General features: G+C 35.3%; 1 pseudogene; it reads left to right on the top strand.

Annotated features, from left to right (window-relative positions):
* Positions 1-11,351: 11,351 nt before the first annotated feature.
* Positions 11,352-25,835, top strand: part of LOC114906372 — a 30,511-nt pseudogene continuing 16,027 nt past the window's right edge.

Here is a 25,835-nt window from a genome sequence, read left to right as displayed (position 1 = left end):
GATGACTAATAAGAACCTGCTGTCTAAAAAATAATAATAAAGAAAGAAAGAAAGAAAATGTAACTGGATATGAAGACAGCTCTCTGAATGAAACGAATAATTCTATTTTTAAAAGTAATAATAAAACTTCATCAACATTAAAAGTGTACTAAGTTTCAAATATATGCAAGTAAATCAGTTGGTTCCAGGGGTCAAAATCATATAAGGAATAAAATAACCTGGTCCTAAAGAAGATTATAAATTAATAGACGAGGTAAGGCATACATAAAAGAAGATAATAACAATTTATGTAAGTAACCAAAGTTGTTTACCAGTGTGATTACCACAGTGATTGTATCACTCTGAATATTTGATACCAAATTTTTAAGGGGCATCTTTTTAGAAGTTGCTGGGCTTCTAGGACACTTATACACTCATGCACCTGGCATAAGACTATTAACTAAATCTTCATCTTAACTGCAATGCATCCTATGAATTCCAGTACACCTCTTTGGATCTAAAGTATAGAAATCTAGGATGAGCTTGAGATTCCTTGGTCAAGCATAAATTTTAAATTATCCAAAAGAGTTGTACTGAGGATGAATATGAGAATTAGTAAAAAAAAATAAAACAAAAAAACAAAATTAGAGAAAGGTTAATAACAAAGGAGAGAGGAACACTAATAGAGTAATACAACTTTAAACAAACAAACAAAAGAAATGTAAAAGAATAATATATTGGAGCATAGGCTTGTCAAATGTATATCTATAATCTTTTTTCTTTTATCCAAAGTTGAACAACTATTTATGCAAATCATCCTTTATTTATTAATATAATTATCAAAGGGAATTTTCAAGATGATCCTTTCTACCCTGTTCATAAGTGCACCTTAAATGATGGGTTATCTGAAGGCTGAAATAAAGAATGAAAGGCATAATTCACACCAAACTGATAAATGGTCTTTACCAAGTTATATAACCCCTCTTTTTTCCTCTAATTTATAAATTTGTGTCTCTTTAAACTTTATCTCTTACCTCCAAATAGTGAACTTCAGTTAGATAGATGTGAAATATTGGATGATTTCTTTTTGACAAAGAATTAAATCTGAAAAACAGAAATAGAAGGTTATTACTTTTTCTGTCTGGATAATTGCCTAGTTCTGATTAAGCTTCAGCTTAGGACCTGACTTAAAAATAAATTCTTATTTTTCTTTACATTCTTATCAGAATTTGTCTTTTAACTGGTTGCCTCTTTTATTCTAGTTTTATCATGGATCAAGTGATACATAAGTATATTTCCCTCTATATCTTCACATGCCTTACCCAATACCCATTTTAGGAAAGTACTATATACATGGAAGTGTTAAGTTTTAGTATATCTCAGCTACAACTGACTAACAATTGTCTTTAAAACCGTGAGGTTCAGAGAGGATGGAAGTATATGACAAACCTTCTAGACCAGAGCTATGCAAATCAAATAGGCACTTAACCTGATATATTTATCCTTTGTAGACTTTTGCCTGATACATTCATCTTGTCCTGTAGATAGTCTTTCCTTCTGACTGAATAAGAGCATAATAAAAGCCATTCTAGATCAGACTCAGAGTCCATCCAGCTCAGTATTCTGCTACTGATAATGTCAGCTGTGCAGTGCTGAGCACACAGGAGGCAATCTATTTCATTGAATTGTTCTTGAAATAAGCAGGCATGTCTGGCTTCTAAGGCACCAGTTCCCAAATAAAAGCCAGCTCTTCCACAAAATGCATGCAAATTTAACTCCTTTTTGAATCTTCATTTCTCAGTACATAAAACCTTTTAACATATAAAATAGTACTTCTTTTATTTTAAAATAGCTATTTCTATCCTATGTCCCAGTAATTCCACTTCCAGTATATACCTTAGAGAACTCTTGCAAATGTGTACAGTGAGACACAGTGAGTCACAGCAGCATTGCCTATAATTGAAAGAAAAATGAAAGCAGTCTATTAATGTCCATCAAGAGGGGAATAGATAAATAAAATGTGGCATATTAATATGATGGGTTATTATATATACAAATGTAGATACATCAACACAGATAGATCTCAAAAACAATGCTGAGTAAAAAGTATGGAACCTGGGGGCTTCCCTGGTGGCGCAGTGGTTGAGAGTCCGCCTGCCGATGTAGGGGTCACGGGTTCGTGCCCCGGTCCGGGAAGATCCCACATGCCACAGAGCGGCTGGGCCTGGGAGCCATGGCCGCTGAGCCTGCGCGTCCGGAGCCTGTGCTCCACAACGGGAGAGGCCACAACAGTGAGAGGCCCGTGTACCGCAAAAAAAAAAAGTATGGAACCTGGACATATACTATATGTAATATTTATGTAAATTTTAAAAACATATACAAAATATTGTATATTATACATGAATGTATATTTATGCACGTAAAAGGATACACAATACCTCATAAAATAGTTGTCTTCAAGAGGGAGTATAAAGTATAAGATTAGTAAGTGTGGTAAAGGGAGAATTCAACTTCATCCATATTGTTTATTTTATTTTAAAAAGGACTTGAAAGAATTGTGACAAAATCTTGACTGCTGTACATTCTTGGAGGAGGTGGAAACACAGGTGTTTACTATATTATTCTTTATATTTTTTAATTTAAAAAATTTCTCATAAAAATAAAATTTCTAAAACTATAAAAAGAATCATTTAATATTAGAAGCATGTTTACTGTTATTTAACTTATTAAAAATAAAAAACAATGACTATTTCCTTCTAACATTGAGTTGGATGAGTCATAGAAAGATCAGCTCTTCTTAGTTGCTCAAGATTCTAGAAGCAAATTCATATTTACTCTACCCATACACTCTATGATTGTACACACTGACTCAATCAACATTTACCCATTGTTTCTATACAGAAGAATATTAAAAAGTATATTCTGATCAAAGCCCCTCTGGCACTTGTAACTGTCTTTCTCTAGCCCTTCTCTTGACATTAATTCTTTCTCAAGGAATGGTTAACATAAATGCCTAAATTTTTCCAAGCACCAAAGGCATGCTTTTAAATCAATCAGTACGGTTTTCTCTTTTGTTTCAGATACTTTCCTTGATGACGTTTACTCTTTGTTGAGGGGGGGGGTGTTTTGTTTTGTTTTTGTTTTCTGGTTTTTGTTTGTTTTTTGGCTAGAGAGGACATTACTTAGTTACTATGTCTAACTGTCTGAGAGCCTCTATTCTAACTATTCCAACATTCAAGATAATCTCACAATAAACCTAGGAAATAAATACTATTATCCCTGTTTTTGCAACTGAGGAAACTGACACATAAAGAGGTTAAATAACTTGTCCAAGATAAGCAGCTATTCAGTATAAGATCCAGAAAGTCAAACCCAGCTCTGAATGATTCCAAATGCCTTGCTCTTGCCGCTGCCTCCAAAGTGAAAAATTTTGCAATGATTTAAAAATCCTTTCCTGGGTATAAATTTTACTAATTATAGTAAAATGGTTTGAAACTTAGAGATGTTATGTTGCTTTGATCTTGCTATGGTTATTCCTGAAAAAGAGTAAGCTTAAAGATGTTTTTGTTGCTGTCATTGTGTGTCTATCAGTTTAATATAAAGGCAGTGCTAGATCATTCTAGAGCTAGAGCAGTGGTTCTTAACTGGAGGTGATTTTTATCCTCTAGAGGATATTTGGCAATCTCTGGAGACATTTTTGGTTGTCACAGGTTGAGGGGCAGGGGCTTACTGGTATCTAAGGGGTAGAGGCCAGGGATACTACTAAACATCCTACAACATGTAGGACAGCTCCTAAAACCAAATAATTGACCAGACCAAAATGTTTATAGTGCTGGTTGAGAAACCTTGATCTAGAGGTAAGAACAGTGGACCACACTATAGCTGATTTTGAAGAAAATAAAATTCAAAAATCAAAGAATATAAGTACTAAAATATAGAGGACTTGAAAAATGTACAAAGCATGCTAACTCTGTTTTAAACAATCACTAGATAAATTTCTAAAACCAGGGGAAGGACTTTGACAGAATTTTGACTTGAATTCCAAAATTGATCTGGGATGAAAAGTAGTAAGAAAGTAATACTAAATAAAAGTAGTATCTGGAGCTAAGTGTATAGGTTCTGTGGCCAGTAAAATGGGGTACAGGAGTAGAGGATAGTCTTTTAAGAGAGCTAGTATTTTTTTGTTTGCTTTTTACCTTGCATTCACCTGCTCTTCTGATAAAAGTCTCTTATTTTTGCTTTCTCTTCTTTTAAGAGTTTTTTTCAAACAGCTCCTGGATGGTAAAATAATAGAGATAAGGAAAAGCTTTATTAAAAATGAGTTTCTAAGCTTTTCTTCTAAAATCAGGAACAAGACAAGGAGGCCCACTCTCTCCCCTTCTAGTTAACATAGTACTGGAAGTCCTAGTCATAGCAATCAGAAAAGAAAAAGAAATGAAAGGCATCCAAAATGGAAGGGAATAAGTAAAACTGTCACTATTTGCAGATGACATAATACTATATATAGAAAACCCTAAAATCTCCACCAAGAAACTACTAGAACTAATAAGTGAATTCAGTAAAGTTGCAAGATACAAGATTATTATACAGAAATCTGTTGTTTTTGTATACACTAATAATGAACTATCAGAAAGAGGAAGCAAGAAAACAATCCCATTTAACATTGCATCAAAAAGAAAAAAAAACCTAGGAATAAACTTAACCAAGGAGGTGAAAGACCTACACTCTAAACACTATAAGACATTGAAGGAACTTGAAGATGATACAAAGAAATGGCAAGATATCCTGTGTTCATGGACTGGAAGAATTATTATTATTAAAAGGTCCATACTACCCAAAGCAATTTACAGATTTAAGGCAAGTCCTTTCAAAATACCCATGACATTTTTTCACAGAATTAGAACAGATAATCCTAAAATTCATATAGAACCACAAAGGACCCTGAATAGCCAAAGCAATCTTGAGAAAAAAGCACAAAACTGGAAGTATTACGCCCCTGAATTCATTCTATACAACAAATCTACAGTAGTCAAAACAGCATGGTACTGGCACAAAAGCAAACACATAGATCAATGGAACAAAATAGACAGCCCAGAAATAAACCCAGGCACTTTTGGTCAATTATTTACAACAAAGGAGGCAAGAATATACAATGGAGAAAAGACAGTCTCTTCAATAAGTGGTGATGGGAGAAGTGGACAGCTATATGTAAAACAATGAAATTAGAAAATTTTCTCAAACCATATAAAAATAAACTCAAAATGGATTTAAGACCTAAACGTAAGACCAGAAACCATAAAAGTCCTAGAAGAAAACATAGGCAGTACACTCTTTGACATAATTCTTGGGAATATTTTTTTGGATCTGTCACCTAAGGAAAGGGACACAAAAGCAAAAATAAACAAATGGGACCTAATTAAACTTAAAAGCTATTGCACAGCAAAGGAAACCATCAAGAAAATAAAATGACAGCTTACTGAATGGGAGAAAATATTTGCAATTGATATGTCTGATAAAGGATTTATATCCAAAATATATAAACAGCTCATACAACTCAACATCAAAAAATAATTAAAAATAGGCAGAAGAACTAAATAGACATTTTTCCCAAAAAACTCATACAGATGTCCAATAGGCACAAGAAAAGATATTCAACAACTCTAATCATCAGGGAAATGCAAATCAAAAAAAAATAATGAAATATCACCTCACACCTGTCAGAATGACTGTCATCAAAAAGACAACAAATAACAAACGTTTGAGAGGATGTGGAGAAAAGAGAACATTAGTACACTGTTGATGGGAATGTAAATTGCTTATAGCCACTATGGAAAACAGTATGGATGCTCCTCAAACAACTAAAAATAGAACTACCATATGATCCAGCAATTCCACTCCAGAGTAAATATTTGAAGAAAAGGAAAACAGTAATTCAAAAAGGTATATGTACACCAATGTTCACAGCAGCATTATTTACAATAGCCATGATATGGAAGCAACCTAAGTGTCCATCAACAAATGGATGAAGAAGATATATATATATATATATTCAGTGGAATCTTCACAGATACACAGAACAAAGTAGTGGTTAACACTGGGTAGAGGGATGTAGGAAGGGGATTAAGAGGTACAAACTACTATGTATGAAATAAATAAGCTACAAGAGTGTAATGTATAGAACAGGGAATATAGCCAATATTTTATAGTAACATTAATGGAGTATAATATATAAAATGTTGAATCACTTATGTTATATTTCTGAAACTAATATAAATCAACTATACTTCAATTAAAAAAGAAAAATAAAAACTTAACTTCTCTGTGAACACTTACACCTATATTAAAGAATTTCTGAATCATTCAACTCTCAAAACTATTTTGGAATCATCTTAAGTGGAAAGATCTCTAATGACAGCAAATGCTTTGTTCTTTCTCACAATATCACCCTTTAAGAATCAACTCACTGATTATTCAAGTTTAAAAAGATTTCCTGGCAAAGAGAAATTTTAGTGTTGAGTGCTCTGTTACAATAAAAGTTTCTATAGAAATGTTCTTTCTGATAACTATACATTGCAATCACCAAATATTACCATTTCTTATTAAAATAACAATGAAATAATAGAAATTATCACATATAGAAATGGTAAATATGTGGAGGGATTTTTCCTAATTACCCAAGACTATTTTTTCATTATTTTTCTGTTCACTTAAACCTTACATTCAGATTCTCATCTTGTCTCCTTTTGCTCATCTCTCACTTCCTAATTATAAATTGGATAATTTTTCAGGTCACCTATGGCAGCCACTCAAACCAATTCCTCTTGTCTTTAAACTTCTATTCCCACCTCGTCTTCTATTTGCCTCAGCTAAAAGAGCTTTACCTCGTCTATAGCTCTAATCTCTTTCACCTGCCACTTAAAGAGTGCTAGACCATGAAATTTTGAAAATCAAATAAAACACAGGAGAACAATGAAACCAGCAAGGTGTTCTTTGTCTGCCTAGGAAAATAGTTTTTCCATTACGAACAGGAAAGAGCCTCGTCTATACCTTGCTAGGATTTCCAAGAAACTGAATACTCTGCTTATAGAAATTAGAAAGACTGCCAGCCAGCTGGAATAATTCTTCATTTTACTCTTATGCTAAATGGGTACTTGAGCTATAGAAAGCAAGAAGTGGTCTTATTCATGATTCTTCCTTGCCAATCTGCTACGTACATTCAAAAGTACTGGATTAGGAATCAAAGGGTCCTGAATTGAATACAGACTCCATTTGCTCAAAATTTGCTTAGGCTGGGGCTTCCCTGGTGGCGCAGTGGTTGGGGGTCCGCCTGCTGATGCGGGAGACGCGGGTTCGTGCCCCGGTCCGGGGAAATCCCACGTGCTACGGAGCGGCTGAGCCTACGCGTCCGGAGCCTGCGTGTCCGGAACCTGCGCTCCGCGGCGGGAAAGGCCGCAGCGGTGAGAGGCCCGCGTACAGAAAAAAACAAACAAACAAACAATTGCTTAGGCAAATCATATAATCTCTCTGAGCTTTGTTTTTCTTTTTTTTTAATTGGTAAAAAGGATAATAATGCCTGCCAGTTTGCCTCAGGTTACTTTAAGTATCAAACGAAATGATGTATAAGAAGCACTTTGTAAACCATGAAGTTCCATCCAAATTGAGTTATTTTAGGCAGAATAATAAGATTTATATTTCTCTATATTAGAATTTTCATTTCCAGTACACAAACAGACACAAAATATAGACTTCTGAGCCCTGCTACAAACTTATTCTATCAGAATCTATAGAGATGAGGCCCAACCATCTGTATTTTTAACAAGAACACTAAAGTTTGAGAGGTACTATATAATGCACCATTCTCTTTTCTGATGTATTCCTTTCTTTCTACTTCAAGGAAAGTTTAACTGTCATGTACCATTTAATTTTCTAATCATCTTGAAATTGTTTGCTAAAATATAACAAAAACATTGTTGTGTTGTCACAAAACAACCTAAATTAAATTTTAAAAATTACGTAATTTAGATTTTACTGCAATTGTTTTATAAATGTTTTTAACTTTAAAAAGGAAAGCTTGTTCTTTGTAATACAATGGATTGCAAAATTTTTAGAGAACTAAGAATGAAGAATCATGAAAATAACTCAATTTCCTGGGAGAATTATAATTACCACATTAGCTTTATTCATGCTGAAGTTTAACACATTCAATAGCTGCTGAGTTAAGACACTATATTGGTTCTTTACATCTCAATTATCCCAGTAAAAATTCAGGATCTCTTAAAACACACCTAAGTTTCAATAGGTGAATTTTACCATATCTGAGTTTATCAATATGTGACTTATTTTGTTTCAGTTAAACCTTCTTATTTAGAGTTAACTAAGTCCACAAAGAACAGTTTGGGAGGTCCTATACCTATCATCTTTATCACTATATAGCCCTGTTCTAAGAGTGAAAGAAGAAAAAGGTAGTTGCCTATCTAGGTTAGACAGGGTAGGTGGTATTACTAAATCTGGTAGAGTGGAAGAAACAAAGCCAATACCTAAGATAACTCAAAACAACAGGAAATATGACTAAATGCAATGAACAATGAATGAATAATTGTGCCTAGGGTGAGAGAGTAAAATTATATTTTAAAGACTACATCTGGCTTTAAAAACACTAACCTTAATCATCACTATGATAAACTAAACATTTCCATATTTCATACTAACATGTTTAGGAGACTAAAATAAGTTATTGATCTTAGTGTTTAATCAGAGTATGTGTTAATATAACACCAATATATTCTTAGAGGCTATATTAATGTGGAAACAACCCAAATAACCACCATCAGGAGAATAGATGAATAAATTATGATATATTCATACAGTAGAATACCCTATTTCAGTGAAAATGAATGAACTATGGTTATATGTAGCAACACAAATAAGGAACATTATGATGAGTTACAAAAGGAAGTCAAAGAAGAAAGAAAAAGTTATGATTTCATTTACACAAAGTTCAGAAACATGCAACACTAAAGAACATATTGTTTAGGGATGCAAATACTATTGGTAAAAGTATTAAAAAAACAGAGAAAATATATATAAATTTGAGACAGTAGTTGCCTCGAAAGAGGGAAGGAAAGGAATGTGATTAGGAAAGGAGTACATAAGGGAATTTATAGGGAATGGTAATTTTCTTTTCTCATAATGGGTGATAAGTCACAGGAGGTTGTTGTATTGCTTTTGTTTATTCTGTACTCATGTTTTACAAATATTGTTTTATAGGCATTCAATGTTTAATAAAAACAATTAAAATTTGATGTATTTCCTTTCTCTGTAATATATTTGCTCTGCCATAAAACAAGTTTATGATTTTAACAGATTTCAATTCTTTGCTTTCAACAGCAGCAGTTACAACTGAATATGCATATACATTCAATAGTTCTATTACTGTGCCTAAGATCAAAAGAATTATTAAATCTAACTTTAAGAAATAAGATGTCCAAGGAATAATATGAGGGCAATTTTTGGAGTAAAAATTAGTTTAGAACTCATAAAAATAAAAACAACTTCTTAATCTTCTAAGTGGTTAGTAAATCAAAGATATAGGCTATGTATTTTTTTTTTTTTTACTTTAGATGGACAGCAATAACAAATTCCTAACTGGACAAATCTCTTCAGATTTTAACTTTACTAAAAACCTGATCCCAACCTAAGAAGTTCTACAATTTGCAAAAACACTTTAAAAACACTTTTTAAAAAAGGCTTATTCTTTTAAAAAAGAATATAACTAAAATACATAAAACTTGGAAATGCTTAAGCTTTAGTGGATTGTTCTGTCAACATGTGGATTTATTGAAAGAGCTGTGTTAACACATATTAAAAACCTAGGGACGAACTTTTTAAAACATTTTTTTTACCTTTTTACCAAAAAAAGAATTCTCAAACTGTGAAATACAGTTAGTTGTTTACCTAGTATGGAAAGTGATGAAACAATAATGAAATCTGTCAACTTTTGTCTGTCTCCATAAAAGTAAATCTTGCATCCCAAATATATACATATGGAGAGATATAAATAAAAATCTTTATACAGTTTTATCTATGGATGTGGTTTACAGATTGTTCTTCCCCAGAACTATACTCAAAAAGGTTTTTCCAGCATTAAGGGTTTTATAATTCGATAAGTCTGAAGCCTACCAATAGTCAACACAAAAGAGTAAAACACTAGCTTTTTGAACCATTTTAGTTTTCAACAGGAAATGATCCTAAAGGTAAAAAGAGGCTTAGCCAATTATTTACTCATTCTTTTCCCCACATATTTAAATATTAACGATAAGAAAAATTTAAACGCCAAGCTTATAAAATTCCTCCATAAGGGTATAATTATTCTAGCTATTTTTCCCCCCAAAGTAGTATCTCTGAGCTCTTTCTTGGAATGTCTAAGAGTTTTGAATTGAAATGCAGCGACACCAACGCCAAAGATCCCCTTCCTTCCCATAAATCTAGAGATTCAGCGTCTAATTAATTACCTTTGGATATATTAATAACTCACATATAAATGCTAACCGCTATTTAGCATTTCTATTAACCTCCCGTCCATTAAAGATTTGGTAGTAATTTTCATATTTTACACCATCTATTATAAAATAATAATAAACTATTTATTACGAATATATATTTCACAGCAACTTCACCTCTTAAACCTAGGCTTAACTTTTTTCGTCCTCCCCATCTAACCAAAAACTTTAGGATCATATCCTTTTTAACACTTTAATTGAACCTCACAACTCAAAACTACCAACCCCGCTAATCCCTTATTTCATACGATTATAACTTTTTTTAAAGTACTTTAAAAGCCCTATACCTTTTTCCTTCATCCGTAAGACAAGCTCTGAGAACAAAAGTGAGGGGTCAAGGATAGTGTGAAATCTGAGGGAAGAGGTGGGGCAGAAGGTTAAAGAGAGTTTGGAGTAGGACAAAAGAAAGAACTAGAAAAGTAAGCTGGGTGACGAAAACCGTTAGGCGCTGGTTAGGCTTGGGTGCAGCTAAGGACACGAAGGGGAGGGGCTTAACCTCTTGCGCTCTAACCCCCAACGCACGGAAGCGACTGCCACACACCCTATCCGCCTCTCAGAGCAGCAGCCATTTTGGCTTTGCCCCAGCCCCGCCCCTCGGACGCGGACGGCTCCATCCCCCCACGCGCACCCCACCCCCGCCTTCTTCGCGCAGAAACAGGAAGTGGGATTGCGGACCTAGGAGCCAGGCCGGCAGCAGCTCGGGACTAGAGTTGCGCTCCGAGCGCACTGCAGTCAAATCCTTGCCGCTGCCCCTGGCTGTCGCCTCCCAAGAAAAGTCGTGGGAACATGTCGAATATGGAGAGTATCCTTTCCTTTCTTAAAAGCTGCTGCTAGGGCTTAAAGAGGTGGGAGAGAGGAGGGCCTGGGGCCCTGGAAGGTGCCTGGTGGTGACCTTTTAGGTCTAGTTGAGGAGGGATGAGGGTTCTGACTCCGATTGGTAGGCTTTGGCAGCTTATTTTGTTTTGTTTGTTGTTGTTTTCCTGGTAGCACAAGCATCCTGAATCAGGGGACGTGGGGCTGATTTGAGAAGATTACTGAACACGAACCCTCCCTTGTTGAAGGCTACTGTCACCTGTTCTTTCAGGGAATTTATCCACTTCTGAAAAATCGAAGGAGAGTGGTGTGGAAGCAGGCGACAGTTTGCCGGAGGTTTGGGGCAGAGGTATAGGTTTTGAATGGGTAACGAGGGCAAATAGTTTTTGTGGAACTTCTTCCTTTTTCTGGATGGAGGTGACTGGTAATGAGTTCTTAATACCAGCCCTCCGAACTAAGTTGATTGCTTGCTTGTTAATAATCTGATTTAGCACGTGAGGAAACTCATAGTTTCCTAAAGCCACAAAAATCCATCAGTTGCACCTGTGTTACCACTTAAGCAATGTGTTCAAGATTAGGAACCAAGCTGTGTGAAGCTCTGAATTGAAGAAGGATGAGGTGGTTTTTTGCAAGTGAAATACCATCACAGGATTTTCATGTCGCTGTCCTTCTTCCAGAAATTGGCATTACAGAAATAGAGTAGTTTGATATCTTGCTATTGAATGAAACTTGGCAAAATAACAAAATTGGGTCATAGAAATTCTCTGATAGCTCATATTGAAACTATTTTCATTCATTAATTTGTAAGTCTGAAATATAGAAAGACATTTGGTGAGAGGATTAAATTATGTAAACTGTACTGAGAATATTGGTAACATATTTGGTGCTGAACTGGCCAAGATAAACCAAGAATAAAATGTGAACCTTTGTGGAGGTGCAGAAATAGGTCATTTCATGAACAGAGTAGATGACTAAAAGGCCCAGTTTAAAGGATATAATTTATAGAAGTGTAGTTGTGTTAGATGATTTTTATTAAAGCACCATCATAAAAGAGCACTGGATTATGAGTCAGAAGATCAATTTCCAATCCCAGTTCTGCCTTTTAAGAAACATGTGAGTTAGAACAACTCATATAGCCTCTGTTATGCAATGTTTACTCATCTGTAAACATACTAACTGACCTGTCAGCCTTATAAAGCTCTTGTGAAGGTAAAATGAAATGTAAGGGCTTACTAAATTACGAAGTTTTGAACATGTTAAGTATTAAGAAGTGGAGTACAATTTGCTATCTTTTTCGCCAGATCTTTTGGAAGGGTTTGAGGTAATAGCTCTAAAACTGCTTTTATTCCCTACTTTAATAATGCAAATTACTTTTGCTCACCTAAAAACCTACTCTATGTGATTTCCAATAATAAGATAGTTACTAATTTTCTTTCACTGAAAAGTATGTATGCCTGACTATAATTAAAATTAATGGTACTATTATCAGTAGTTTAATACATAACAAAAATGAACTATAACTACTCTTAAGTCCATCAAAGGAAGTGAGGACTTCATTCATACCATCTGGCAGTGGTTAGTTCTCTTGGTCCTTTTTTTAGAATCCAGACCTTTTCCTTTGAGTATAGAGGAAGAAAATGACATATGGACTCAGACCTGTCTTTCATAAATAAATAACTTGAACTGAAACTTGAGTAACATTTATTTGTCACCTATTTGAAATGCAGAAATCTCATTGTTACAGTATGTAAGAAGAATAAATGTGCTAACACAATTGAATTAGCATGGTAATTGTGACTTCTGTCCTTGGGCAGATAGATACACTGAAGTTATGTTGGATTAGATCCAATATCATTTTAAACAACTTGATGGAATAGCCAAATTTATTTATTTTTTTAAATTTTTATTACAGTATGTTTGCTTCACAATATCATGTTAGTTTACGCTGTATGGCAATGTGCCTTTTCCTGGGGAAAATATTTGTCGCTGACATCTCTTTCTCTAGGGGATTCTAACCTGAAAAAGGTTGAGAAGCAACAAAGTAGATAATAGGTACTGTAGACATAAGAGTAAAGAAAGGGATGTTGTGAACTGGACTGGTATCATTGTCTCCTTTGGTAGTCACCTAGACAGATGAGACTGTGTTATAGGCAAAAATTGCCAGCTACCTTAAAAATGCTCTCCATTGTGAATGGCTTTACATCCTAAAGCAGAATTACAGATCAGAGTCTCTGAGGCTTTGCTAGTGTTGACAAATGTATTGTGATACTTTAACCAAGATATTAATAATAGTTCAAATTTTGTTTTTTAAATATCACCTGACAGTAGTCTTACAATGTATGTCCTGGCTTGCTAGTAGAATGTTATCTTACAAGAAGTATTTTATGTAAGGAATGCTTATCGTTCATCATTTGATGCTATTTGAGGATCATTTCTGAGCAATTCACTATGAAAGTTAAAATGCAAAAAGAGAAATAAGAGTTGAGCTGGCTTTGAATTCCTTCTTGTTCTTCTATTCACAGTTAATTACCCATCTCTAGGCTTCAGTTTTCACATCTGTACAATGAGGGAAGTTGACAAGCGATCTCTAAGGTTTCTTTCAATTCTGAAGATCTCCCTGAGTTTCTGTGTTCCCAAACTCTACCTCCCAGACATACACAAGGGATGATGAAGATGCTGGGAGCTGAAAAAGAGGAAAGTTGGGTATATAATGCCACTTTTTCTCATCAAATGTATGAATAACCACCTATGGTATGGCACCGCTGCTTTATTCTGGAGCAGGCAGGTGCTAGTAGAACATTCTTATTCCTTCCTCTTACCTCCTTTGTTTTCAACCTTTACTTCTAGGTAAAGGATTGTAAAATCCTACTGTTGGCACTTGGAATCAAATAGCTTTCTGCCCTACTATGTTGGGATAACTTACTTTCCCTTGGTGTTGCTCCACCCACTTCAGAGAGGTAGGCAGGACGTAAGAGTTCTACTATGAATTTCTGCTAGTAAACTGACTATAACCATTTTTCTTGAGGAAGCAGATTGAAATCTTAGAGCAAGGTTTCCTTCTGTATGCATATTAAATATGTGGAACCCTAATGATTGTTATTTAAATTTGAAAGCAATAATCTATTAAGGCATAGGTGATTTCTCCCCTTTGCCTGTCAGCAGTGTGATTGCTATTAAATGAAATCACACAGAATGTTTTTTTTTCCTTTTTAAATTTATTTATTTTTGGCTGTGTTGGGTCTTCGTTGCTGCGTGTGGGCTTTCCCTAGTTGTGGAGAGAGGGGGCTACTCTTTGTTGCGGTGCGCGGGCTTCTCATTGCAGTGGCTTCTCTTGTTGCAGAGCACGGGCTCTAGGCGTATGGGCTTCAGTAGCTGTGATGTGTGGGCTCAGTAGTTGTGGCTCGCGGGCTCTAGAGTGCAGTCTCAGTAGTTGTGGTGCACTGCCTTAGTTGCTCCGCAGCATATGGGATATTCCTAGACCAGGGCTCAAACCTGTGTCCCGTGCATTGGCAGGCGGATTCTTAACCACTGAACCACCAGGGAAGCCCAACATAGAATGTTTTAAAGACACATTGGGATTTTTTTTATTCCCTGACTAGCTGTATTGCCCAGTTAAGATAGGTGACTTATCTAAATCATGAGGTGGTAATGACAATTTATTGAACATCTACTATGTACCAAACTTTGTGCTGGGGATTTTATATATTATCTCAAAACCTCAAAACAACCCTGGAAGACAGGTGGTAGTGTCCTCATTTTATGGAACAGGCAATTAAAGCTAAGAAAGCTACAGAGCTTGTAAGTGTAAAGGATCTGAGCTCGGCTCCAAAGTCTCTGGTGTGTTCACGTTTCCATAGTGCCTCCAGAACTTACAGCACATTTCAGTTATATTTGATCAAGTCCTAGGGTTATGCAGAGCTACTCTTTCTATATATTGACATTCCATTTGAGATTTTTGCTTTAAAAAGAGTTTGGAAAACCATGAATCAACACAATCACTTTAGGGAGGACCTAGCTTAGATTTTCTCGAAGACAAGTCTATTCATAGATATATTTCCTATTAAGAGGTACACCTGGGCTTCCCTGGTGGCACAGTGGTTGAGAGTCCGCCTGCCGATGCAGGGGACACGGGTTCATGCCCCGGTCCGGGAAGATCCCACATGCCACAGAGCGGCTAGGCCCGTGAGCCATGGCCGCTGAGCCTGCGTGTGCGGAGCCTGTGCTCCGCAACGGGAGAGGCCACAGCAGTGAGAGGCCCGCGTTCTGCAAAAAAAAAAAAAGAAAGAGGTACACCTGTATGACGTAATGTTCTAAATTTTAATTTTATAGAGTTAGAAGGTAGGGAATACTACTTTCTGAAAATTTGAAATAATTGTTCAGATGATTCATTGATTTTTCTTATTTATCAATCCCAAGGGCTAAGTGAGTTAGTGTTTTCCTTTTGCATGGATTTTGGCAGGAGGAGGGAAACCTACTGCCATTAATGGAGATCTTTGAGACCAATTTTTCAGAGTCAGTGTTTATGTTAGCAAAAAAGCAGGCATGGTGGTGTATAATAAACCTCATAGTGGTTAAGAGGAAGATGGTAGGGAGGGGAGGAAGAAGGGTACACTGGGCAAAGGGGCTGTATGTGAAGACACAGAGTCAGGTAACTGGTGGAGGCCATCATCACTGAAGCACAAGTTGCTGGAGCCTGGGATTACCCAAGATCTAGTTTAGGGCCTTATGCATTATTCTATGTTAATATGTATTACTGTTCAGCCTTTCTAAACCTTCAATCCATCAAAAATAAAGTATTTCAGTCATTGTCTTTTCAGTTGGCAAAGAAAAATAAATACTGTCTTAATAGCAACCACTTTGCCAAATTGAATTTATGATTAGTCAGTGAAGGAGATTATTCTGCCAGTTTTATTTTTTCCAAATAGAAAAATACTCCAAGGATTTACAGCTAACTAAAATATCTAAAATATTTCACAGTATATCAACTCTGGTTCATAGTTCAATTTAGTGGTTGAATCAACGCCATTATTTTCCACATTAGCAATAGAGGATATTCACTTATTGTAGTGTATACAGCGGGTGATTATTTGAATAGCAGGCACCTGAATTTAAGAATCGCCTACCCTGGTTGTAGAAGGTACCCGAGAGTTAGAGGCAAGGTTTTAGACGGAGGAGTGTTTTGATTTCTGGCCTAGGACAAAAGATACATCATCAGAAAAACACTGGTTTTACAGGTTGCCTGGGATACATAGACACATATGAATATATTTGGCAGGGGTGGTAGTCTAAAGTATGTAGTCCACCTCTATGGAATCATGTGCTTTACACTATATTTATGAGTCAAAATGGGAAAAATAAGAAGAGACCATGTAAAAAGTATTTTCCGAAACCAAATGTCTTCAATTTTAAAAGCCGTCCTTTATTGTGAGACTCTCCTTCCTACATTTTTGGTGCTGCGCTATTCTTTCTGTTAATTATACCAGTCCAAGGATTTTTTAAAAAGTCTGGGATCTGCTATGACATTGGTTTTCTCACTCTTAGCCACAGAGCCCTTTTTTTTCCTGAATGGAATCATGTAGAATCCTAATATACTACAGAAATAAACATCATTGTATTAGTGTAAACTTATTCGTAAGCTTATATGTGTAATTGAGTCCTCTTGCCCAACATCAGTGATGCTTTTTCCCCAGTATATCAGGTACCATTGCAAAACATTTTTTCTACTATTCGTTTACTTAAAACTATTGAGTACTTCCGTTAATCAATGCACTAAGCTGATGGTATAAGGATAATTAGGGTTCATCCATATTCTCAGGGTGTCCATAGTCTAGTTAAAGAAGTAGACGTGTAAACAAAGAATTATAATGAAATACAGAAAAGTACATCATATATAAAGTAACATGGGAATACAGAGTAAGTAGCTACTGACACTGTAAATTTCAAATTAGTGTTTCCACAGAGTATACTTAAAATTTAGGACCAGAATGTTTGAAGACAGCCTTGGAGAAGAGCTATTTTATATTAAATTTATATCAAGCACAAACAGGTTCAGTGTATCCAAGTTATAATACTACTACACATTCCTAACAGTGTTGTCCATATACCAGTATTATTTAATACATGCTTTTGGGTTTTTTTCTTTTAATTTTCAAGCAACCCTCTTTTTTAAATTGCAAGGATACCATCTCATGGAACAGGACTATAAACTCTCAATCTAACCTTTTATTTGAAATGAATTTTTTACAAAAATCATGTAACTTTAATCCTCACCTCCCCAAGAGCAAGTACAAAAAAGAATAAAAGACCAGTTACCTGCCACTGGGCTTAAGAAATAAAACATTACCAACTCATCTCCCTTATTTCCCCACCAAAGGCAACCACTGTCTAAAAGTTCATATTTATCATTTCCATGCATTTGTTTATATTTGACAACATACGTGTACATTCTTAGGATATAATTAATGCCTTGCATATTTTCCAATTTTATGTGTGTGGTATAATTTTTTATTCAAGATGGTTCTTCAGATTCATTCATTATGTCATTTTCACTTTCACCTCTATGTAGTTTTTTTTTTTTTTAACATCTGTACCTTTTTTTTTTAAACATCTTTATTGGAGTATAATTGCTTTATTGTAGAAATATCATACAATTTATCCATTCTATTTAGTGATGAACATTTAGGTTGTTTCCATGGTTTTCTGTCATTATAAACAATACTGCTATGATCACTTGTACATATTTGCTGTGTCAGCTGGGGACAGTTTCTCTATGGTATATACCTAGGAGTGGGATTGCTGGGTTGGAGACTATGGGTATTTTCAAGTAATGATTTTTTGATGATTTCCATTGTAATCTATATACCTTTTATTTTCTTATCATGCTTGGTAGGACTCCAGAACAATGCTTAATTTAAAAAAATATGTGTGTGTATATATATATATATATATATACATATATATATATATATATATCATGATCACTTTCTTGTTACAGTCATCCCTGGGTATCTGCAGGGGATTGGTTCCAACACCCCCCTCCCCTCACAGATACCCAGATCTGCAGATATGCACATCTCTTAGTTGGGCCTCTATTTGCAGATGCAAATCCATGGATACAGAGGGATGACTGTACTGATTTTAAAAGGAATTCTAATTATTCACTGTTAAGGTTGATGATTGCTCGAGCTTTTGTTTTTGTTTTCATGTGAAATTTTTTTTTAACATCTTTATCGGAGTATAATTGCTTTACAGTGGTGTGTTAGTTTCCACTTTATAACAAAGTGAATCAGTTATACATATACACATGTTCCCACATCTCTTCCCTCTTGCGTCTCCCTCCCTCCCACCCTCCCTATCCCACCCCTCTAGGTGGTCACAAACCACCTAGCTGATCTCCCTGTGCTATGCGGCTGCTTCCCACTAGCTATCTATTTTACGTTTGGTAGTGTATATATGTCCATGCCACTCTCTCACTTTGTCACAGCTTACCCTTCCCCCTCCCCATATCCTCAAGTCCATGCTCTAGTAGGTCTGTGTCTTTATTCCCATCTTACCCCTAGGTTCTTCATGACATTTTTTTTCTTAGATTCTATATATATATGTGTTAGCATATGGTATTTGTTTTTCTCTTTCTGACTTACTTCACTCTGTATGACAGACTCTAGGTCCATCCACCTCACCACAAATAACTCAATTTCGTTTCTTTTTATGGGTAAGTAATATTCCATTGTATATATGTGCCACATCTTTATCTATTCATTTGTTGATGGACACTTAGGTTGCTTCCATGTCCTGGCTATTGTAAATAGAGCTGCAATGAACATTTTGGTACATGACTCTTTTTGAATTATGGTTTTCTCAGGGTATATGCCCAGTAGTGGGATTGCTGGGTCGTATGGTAGTTCTATTTGTAGTTTTTTAAGGAACCTCCATAGTGTTCTCCATAGTGGCTGTATCAATTTACATTCCCACCAACAGTGCAAGAGTGTTCCCTTTTCTCCACAGCCTCTCCAGCATTTATTGTTTCTAGATTTTTTGATGATGGCCATTCTGACCAGTGTGAGATGATATCTCATTGTAGTTTTGATTTGCATTTCTCTAATGATTAATGATGTTGAGCATTCTTACATGTGTTTGTTGGCAATCTGTATATCTTCTTTGGAGAAATGTCTGTTTAGGTCTTCTGCCCATTTTTGGATTGGGTTGCTTGTTTTTTTGATATTGAGCTACATGAGCTGCTTGTAAAGTTTGAAGATTAATCCTTTGTCAGTTGCTTCATTTGTAAATATTTTCTCCCATTCTGAAGGTTGTCTTTTGGTCTTGTTTATGGTTTCCTTTGCTGTGCAAAAGCTCTTAACTTTCATTAGGTCCCATTTGTTTATTTTTGTTTTTATTTCCATTTCTCTAGGAGGTGGGTCAAAAAGTATCTTGCTGTGATTTATGTCATAGAGTGTTCTGCCTATGTTTTCCTCTAAGAGTTTGATAGTGTCTGGCCTTACATTTAGGTCTTTAATCCATTTTGAGTTTATTTTTATGTATGGTGTTAGGGAGTGTTCTAATTTCATTCTTTTACATGTAGCTGTCCTGTTTTCCCAGCACCACTTATTGAAGAGGCTGTCTTTTCTCCTTTGTATATTCTTGCCTCCTTTATCAAAGATAAGGTGACCATATGTGTGTGGGTTAATCTCTGGGCTTTCTATCCTGTTCCATTGATCTATATTTCTGTTTTTGTGCCAGTACCATACTGTCTTGATTACTGTAGCTTTGTAGTATAGTCAGAAGTCCGGGAGCCTGATTCCTCTGACTCTGTTTTTCTTTCTCAAGATTGCTTTGGCTATTCGGGTTCTTTTGTGTTTCCATATGAATTGTAAGATATTTTATTCTAATTCTGTGAAGAATGCCATAAGTAGTTTGATAGGTATTGCATTGAATCTGTAGATTGCTTTGTGTAGTATAGTCATTTTCAAAATATTGATTCTTCCAATCCAAGAACATGGTATATGTCTCCATCTGTTTATGTCATCTTTGATTACTTTCATCAGTGCTTTATAGTTTTCTGAGTACCAGTCTTTCACCTCCTTAGGCAGGTTTGTTCCTAGGTATTTTATTCTTTTTGTTACAGTGGTAAATGGGAGTGTTTCCTTAATTTCTCTATGTGTTTTTTTCATTGTTGGTATATAGGAATGCCAGAGACTTCTGTGCATTAATTTTGTATCCTGCAGTCTTACCAAATGCATTGATTAGATCTAGTAATTTTCTGGTGACATCTTTAGGATTTTCTATGCATATTATCATGTCATCGGCAAACAGTGACAGTTGTACTTCTTCTTTTCCAATTTGTATTCCTTTTATTTCGTTTTCTTCTCTGATTGCTGTGCCAGGACTTCCAAAACTATGTTGAATAAGAGTGGTGAGAGTGGACATCTTTGTCTTTTTCCTGATCTTAGTGGAAATGCTTTCAATTTTTCACCATTGTGTTTGATGCTTGCTGTGGGTTTGTCATATATGGCCTTTATTATGTTGAGGTATGTTCCCTCTATGCCCATTTTCTGGAGAATTTCTATCATGAATGGGTGTTGAATTTTGTCAAAAGCTGTTCTGCATCTATTGAGAAGATCCTATGGTTTTTATTCCTTAATTTATCAATGTGGTGTATCACATTGTTTGATTTGTATATATTGAAGAATCCTTGCATCCCTGGGTTAAATCCCACTTGATCATGGTTTTTGATCCTTTTAATGTGCTGTTTGTTTCTGTTTGCTAGTGTTATGTTGAGGATTTTTGCATCTATGTTCATCAGTGATATTGGTCTATAATTTTCTTTTTTTGTGGTATCTTTTTCTGGTTTTGGTATCAGGGTGACGGGGGCTTTGTAGAATGAATTTGGGAGTGTTTCTCCCTCTGCAGTTTTTTGGAAGAGTTTGAGAAGGATCAGTGTTAGCTCTTCTCTAAATGTTTGATAGAATTCACCTGTGAAGCCATCTGGTCCTGGACTTTTGTTTGTTGGAAGATTTTTAATTACAGTTTCAATTTCATTACTTGTGATAGGTCTGTTTATATTATCTAATTCTTCCTTGTTCAGTCTTGGAAAATTGTACCTTTCCAAGAATGTGTCTATTTCTTCATGGTTGTCCATTTTACTGGCATATAGTTGTTTGTAGTAGTCTCTTATAATCCTTTGTATTTCTGCAGTGTCAGTTGTGATTTCTCCTTTTTCATTTCTAATTTTATTGATTTGCCTCCCCTCCCTTTTTTTCTTGATCCGTCTGGCTAAGGGTTTATCAATTTTGTTTATCTTCTCAAAGAACCAGCTTTTAGTTTCATTGATCTTTGCTATTGTTTTCTTCATTATTATTTCATTTATTTCTGCTCTGTTCTTTATGATTTCTTTCCTTCTACTGTTTTTGGGTTTTCTTTGTTCTTCTTTCTCTAGTTGCTTTAAGTGTAGGGCTAGATTGTTTATTTGAGATTTTTCTTGTTTCTTGAGGTGAGATTGAATTGCTATAAACTTTCCTCCTAGAAATGTTTTTACTGCATCCCATAGGTTTTGGGTCATTGTGTTTTCATTGTCAATTTTTTCTATGAATTTTTTAAATTTCTTCTTTGATTTCTTCAGTGACCTCTTGGTTATTTAGTAGTGCACTGTTTAGCCTCCTTGTATTTGTTTTTTACAATTTTTTTCCTGTAATTGATTTCCAGTCTTATAGCGTTGTGGTCAAAAAACATGCTTGATATGATTTCAATTTTCTTAAATTTTTTGAGGATTGATTTGTGACCCAAGATGTGATCTATCATGGAGAATGTTTCGTGTGCACTTGAGAAGAAAGTGTATTCTGCCACTTTGGGGTAGAATGTTCTATAAATATCAATAAGATCTATCTTGTCTATTGTGTCATTTAAAGCTTGAGTTTCCTTATTTATTTTCTGTTTGGATGATTTGTCCATTGTTAAAGTCCTCTACTGTTATTGTGTCACTGTCGATTTCTCCTTTCATGGTTGTTAGCATTTGCCTTATGTATTGAGGTGCTCCTGTGTTGGGTGCATAAACATTTATAATTGTTTTGTCTTCTTCTTGGATTGTTCCTTTGATCATTATGTACTGTCCCTCCTTATCTTTTGTAACAGTCTTTATTTTAAAGTCTATTTTATCTGATATGAGTATTGCTACTCCAGCTTTCTTTTGATTTCCATTTGCATGGAATATCTTTTTCCATCCCTTCACTTTCAGTCTGTATATGTCCCTAGGTCTGAAATGGGTCTGTTGTAGACAACATATATATGGGTCGTGTTTTTGTATCCATTCAGCCAGTCTGTGTCTTTTGGCTGGGGCATTTAATCCATTTACATTCAAGGTTATTATCGATATGTATGTTCCTATGACCACTTTCTTAATTGTTTTGGGTTTGTTTTTGTGAGTCTTTTTCTTCTCTTGTGTTTCCTGCTTCAAGAAGTTTCTTTAGCATTTGTTGTAAAGCTGGTTTGGTGGTGCTGAATTCTCTTAGCTTTTGCTTGTCTGAAAAGCTTTTGACTTCTTTATTGAATCTGAATGAGATCCTTGCTGGGTAGAGTAATCTAGGTTGTAGGTTTTTCTCTTTCATCACTTTAAGTATATCCTGCCACCCCTTCTTGCCTGCAGTTTCCATTGAAAAATCAGCTGATAACCTTATGGGGATTCCTTTATATGTTATTTTTTGGTTTTCCCTTGCTGCTTTTAATATTTTTTTCTTTGAATTTAATTTTTGTTAATATGATTAATATGCATCTTGGTGTGTTTTTCCTTGGGTTCATCCTGTATGGGACTCTCTGTGCTTCCTGGACTTGGGTGACTATTTCCTTTCCCATGTTAGGAACGTTTTCAACTATAATCTCCTCAAATATTTTCTCAGACCTTTTCTTTTTCTCTTTGTCTTCTGGGACCCCTATAATTCAAATGTTGTTGTGTTTAGTGTTGTCCCAGAGGTGTCTGAGCTTGTTCTGAATTCTTTTCATTCCTTTTTCTTTATTCTGCTCCTCAGCAGTTATTTCTACCATTTTGTCTTCCAGCTCACTTATTCATCCTTCTGCCTCAGTTATTCTGTTATTGATTCCTTCTAGTGTATTTTTCATTTCAGTTATTGTGGTGTTCATCTATGTTTGTTCTTTACTTCTTCTAGATCTTTGTTAAACATTTCTTGTATTTTCTCAATCTGTACTTCCATTCTGTTACTGAGATTCTGGATGATTTTTACTATCATTACTCTGAATTCTTTTTCAGGTAGATTGCCCATTTCCTCTTCATTTATTTGGTCTTGTAGATTTTTACCTTGCTCCTTCATCTGTGGCATATTTTTTGCCATCTTATTTTTTTTTAAGTGAAATTGTGCTGCTGTTTTACTGGTTGTTTGGCCTGAGGCTCCCAACACTGCAGTTTGTAGGCTACTGGGTAGACCTGAGATGGGTCTTGGTGCTGAGATGGGGAGCTCTGTGCGACCTCACTCCTATGAATATTCCCTGGGGTCTGAGGTTCTCTGTTAGTCCAGTGGTTCAGACTTGGAGCTCCCACCGCAGTAGCTTCTGCCTAACCCCAGGCTTGCGAACCAAGATCCTGCAAACTGGTTCACTCTGGGGTTCCTCCTGTCTCCTTGGGCATTAGAATACACCACCAGCGGCCAGCAGGCTCCCTAGTTGTTGGGGGAGCTAACTCCACATCCTCCCACACCACCATCTTGACTCTGCCTCTCTGGATTGATTTTTATATGTTCTGCTTGCGATTGTTTTTTTGTTTGATTTTTTGTTTATTTGTGTTTCTTGAGTCTAAAGATTTTATTCTCATCAGTTATGGAAGACTCTCAAGTATTATCTCTGAATGTAACATTTTGCACATTGTCTTTATTATATCTTTGTGGTATTGCAGATATTAGACCTTTTTATTCTGTTTTCTTTATTTCTTGTCCTCTCTTTCATATTAACCTTATTTTTACACTCTAATCTTAATTCAGATCTATAGTCAGTTTGCTATTTTTTTTTTTTTCTGTACGTGGGCCTCTCCAGTTTGCTAATTTTCTCCTCAGCTTTGTCTAATTTTCTTTTATCTAGTTTGCTCCACCCCCAGCTGTGAGCCAAGGCCCGTAATGACAGTTAACCTTGTCATCTCATCTTCCTTTGCCAGCTGATAAGACTTCTTTCTATGACACCCTTATGCTAATGTTATAGCCTTCAAGGTTCTAGGTTTATTCAGAAAATTCAGTTCCAGCGTCTCATCTCATGAGCTCCATAGGGGGCTTTGTCTTCAGGGGCTTCAGTGCTTACCTACTACTAATATTTACTTCTTCCTCCTTGTTTCTGTCTCCTGAGGATTTTCCTTCCATTTTTACAATCTAAGCTCTGTATTTAAAAGGGCATTTGTTGTAGTTTATCCAGTATTTCAAGGTGTTATTATAAATGTGTAGGCCTCCATATTAATGGAAGTGGTTCATGTCTTTTTAGGATGAAGGGGGAAAAGCTTTATGGTATTAAATGGACTTTAGTAATGGATCTCCTATTAATATTTTTGGCTAATATTTTATATCATGATCATTCTTAACCATTAATATTAAATTAGAGTTGGCTATAGTAGGTAGTCAGTCCTCAGTATCTGCAGTTTGTAGTAAATTTCAGGTTTAAGGGAAACTGAAATCATTCTTTAAAAACAACAATGAATATATATATGAATTCATCTAAAATAGTTGGCTTCTTAATTCAGCTTTTAACAATAGTGACTTTTTCTACAGAGACAGCAATTCTATTTGGGAGATGATTTGAAAAATAAAAAAATCATTACCTTTTTCTTTATTTCCATCTATCTCAGTGATTCAGGTTCTCTGCAGGGTTCGATTTTGCCCCCCTCCCCAGGTAGCATTTGACAATGTCTGGAGAAATTTTTGGTTATTGTAATTCGTAAAACAGAGGGGTTGCTAGTGTCATCTAGTGGATAAAGCCAGGAATGCTTATAAACTTCGTAGAATACATAAGACATCCCCCACAACAAAGTATTATCTAGCCCAAAATATCAGTAGTGCTTAGGTTAAAAAACCCTGTTTATAAAAGGAGCTATAATTTTCTCAGTTACCTAGCTGAAATTGATAAATCTTACTTAAAAATGTAATGTATATGATACATTAAAATTACCCAGAAATTCATACACATATACTTATTTTCTTAACAATTCTAGTTATATCTGTTGTTGATGAAAAATACTCATGGTAGCAAGTCTTCCCTCTCATTATCCATAAATATAAGGTGTTAAATTAAAACCATGAAGCCTTTGAGAGATGAACAAGGTTAATTTATGGTTTAGCTTTGGTAAATAATCGAATAATGCTTATTTTCTGATAGTGATATAATCAAACTAACAGCTCTTTAAACTATATAGTGTATGTGTGCCTTTCAAAAAAATGAACCCTGCATCCTTTATAAATGTCCCAAAGAAATATAGAATCAGGGTTTAAAAAAATAGATTTTACCTTT

Source organism: Monodon monoceros, unplaced genomic scaffold, assembly GCF_005190385.1.
Source record: "Monodon monoceros isolate NGI ecotype Baffin Bay Population unplaced genomic scaffold, NGI_Narwhal_1 Super_Scaffold_22, whole genome shotgun sequence".
Lineage (NCBI taxonomy): Eukaryota > Metazoa > Chordata > Mammalia > Artiodactyla > Monodontidae > Monodon > Monodon monoceros.
The sequence above is the reverse complement of the archived record's forward strand: the minus strand, read 5'-3'. Positions and strand labels throughout refer to the sequence as shown.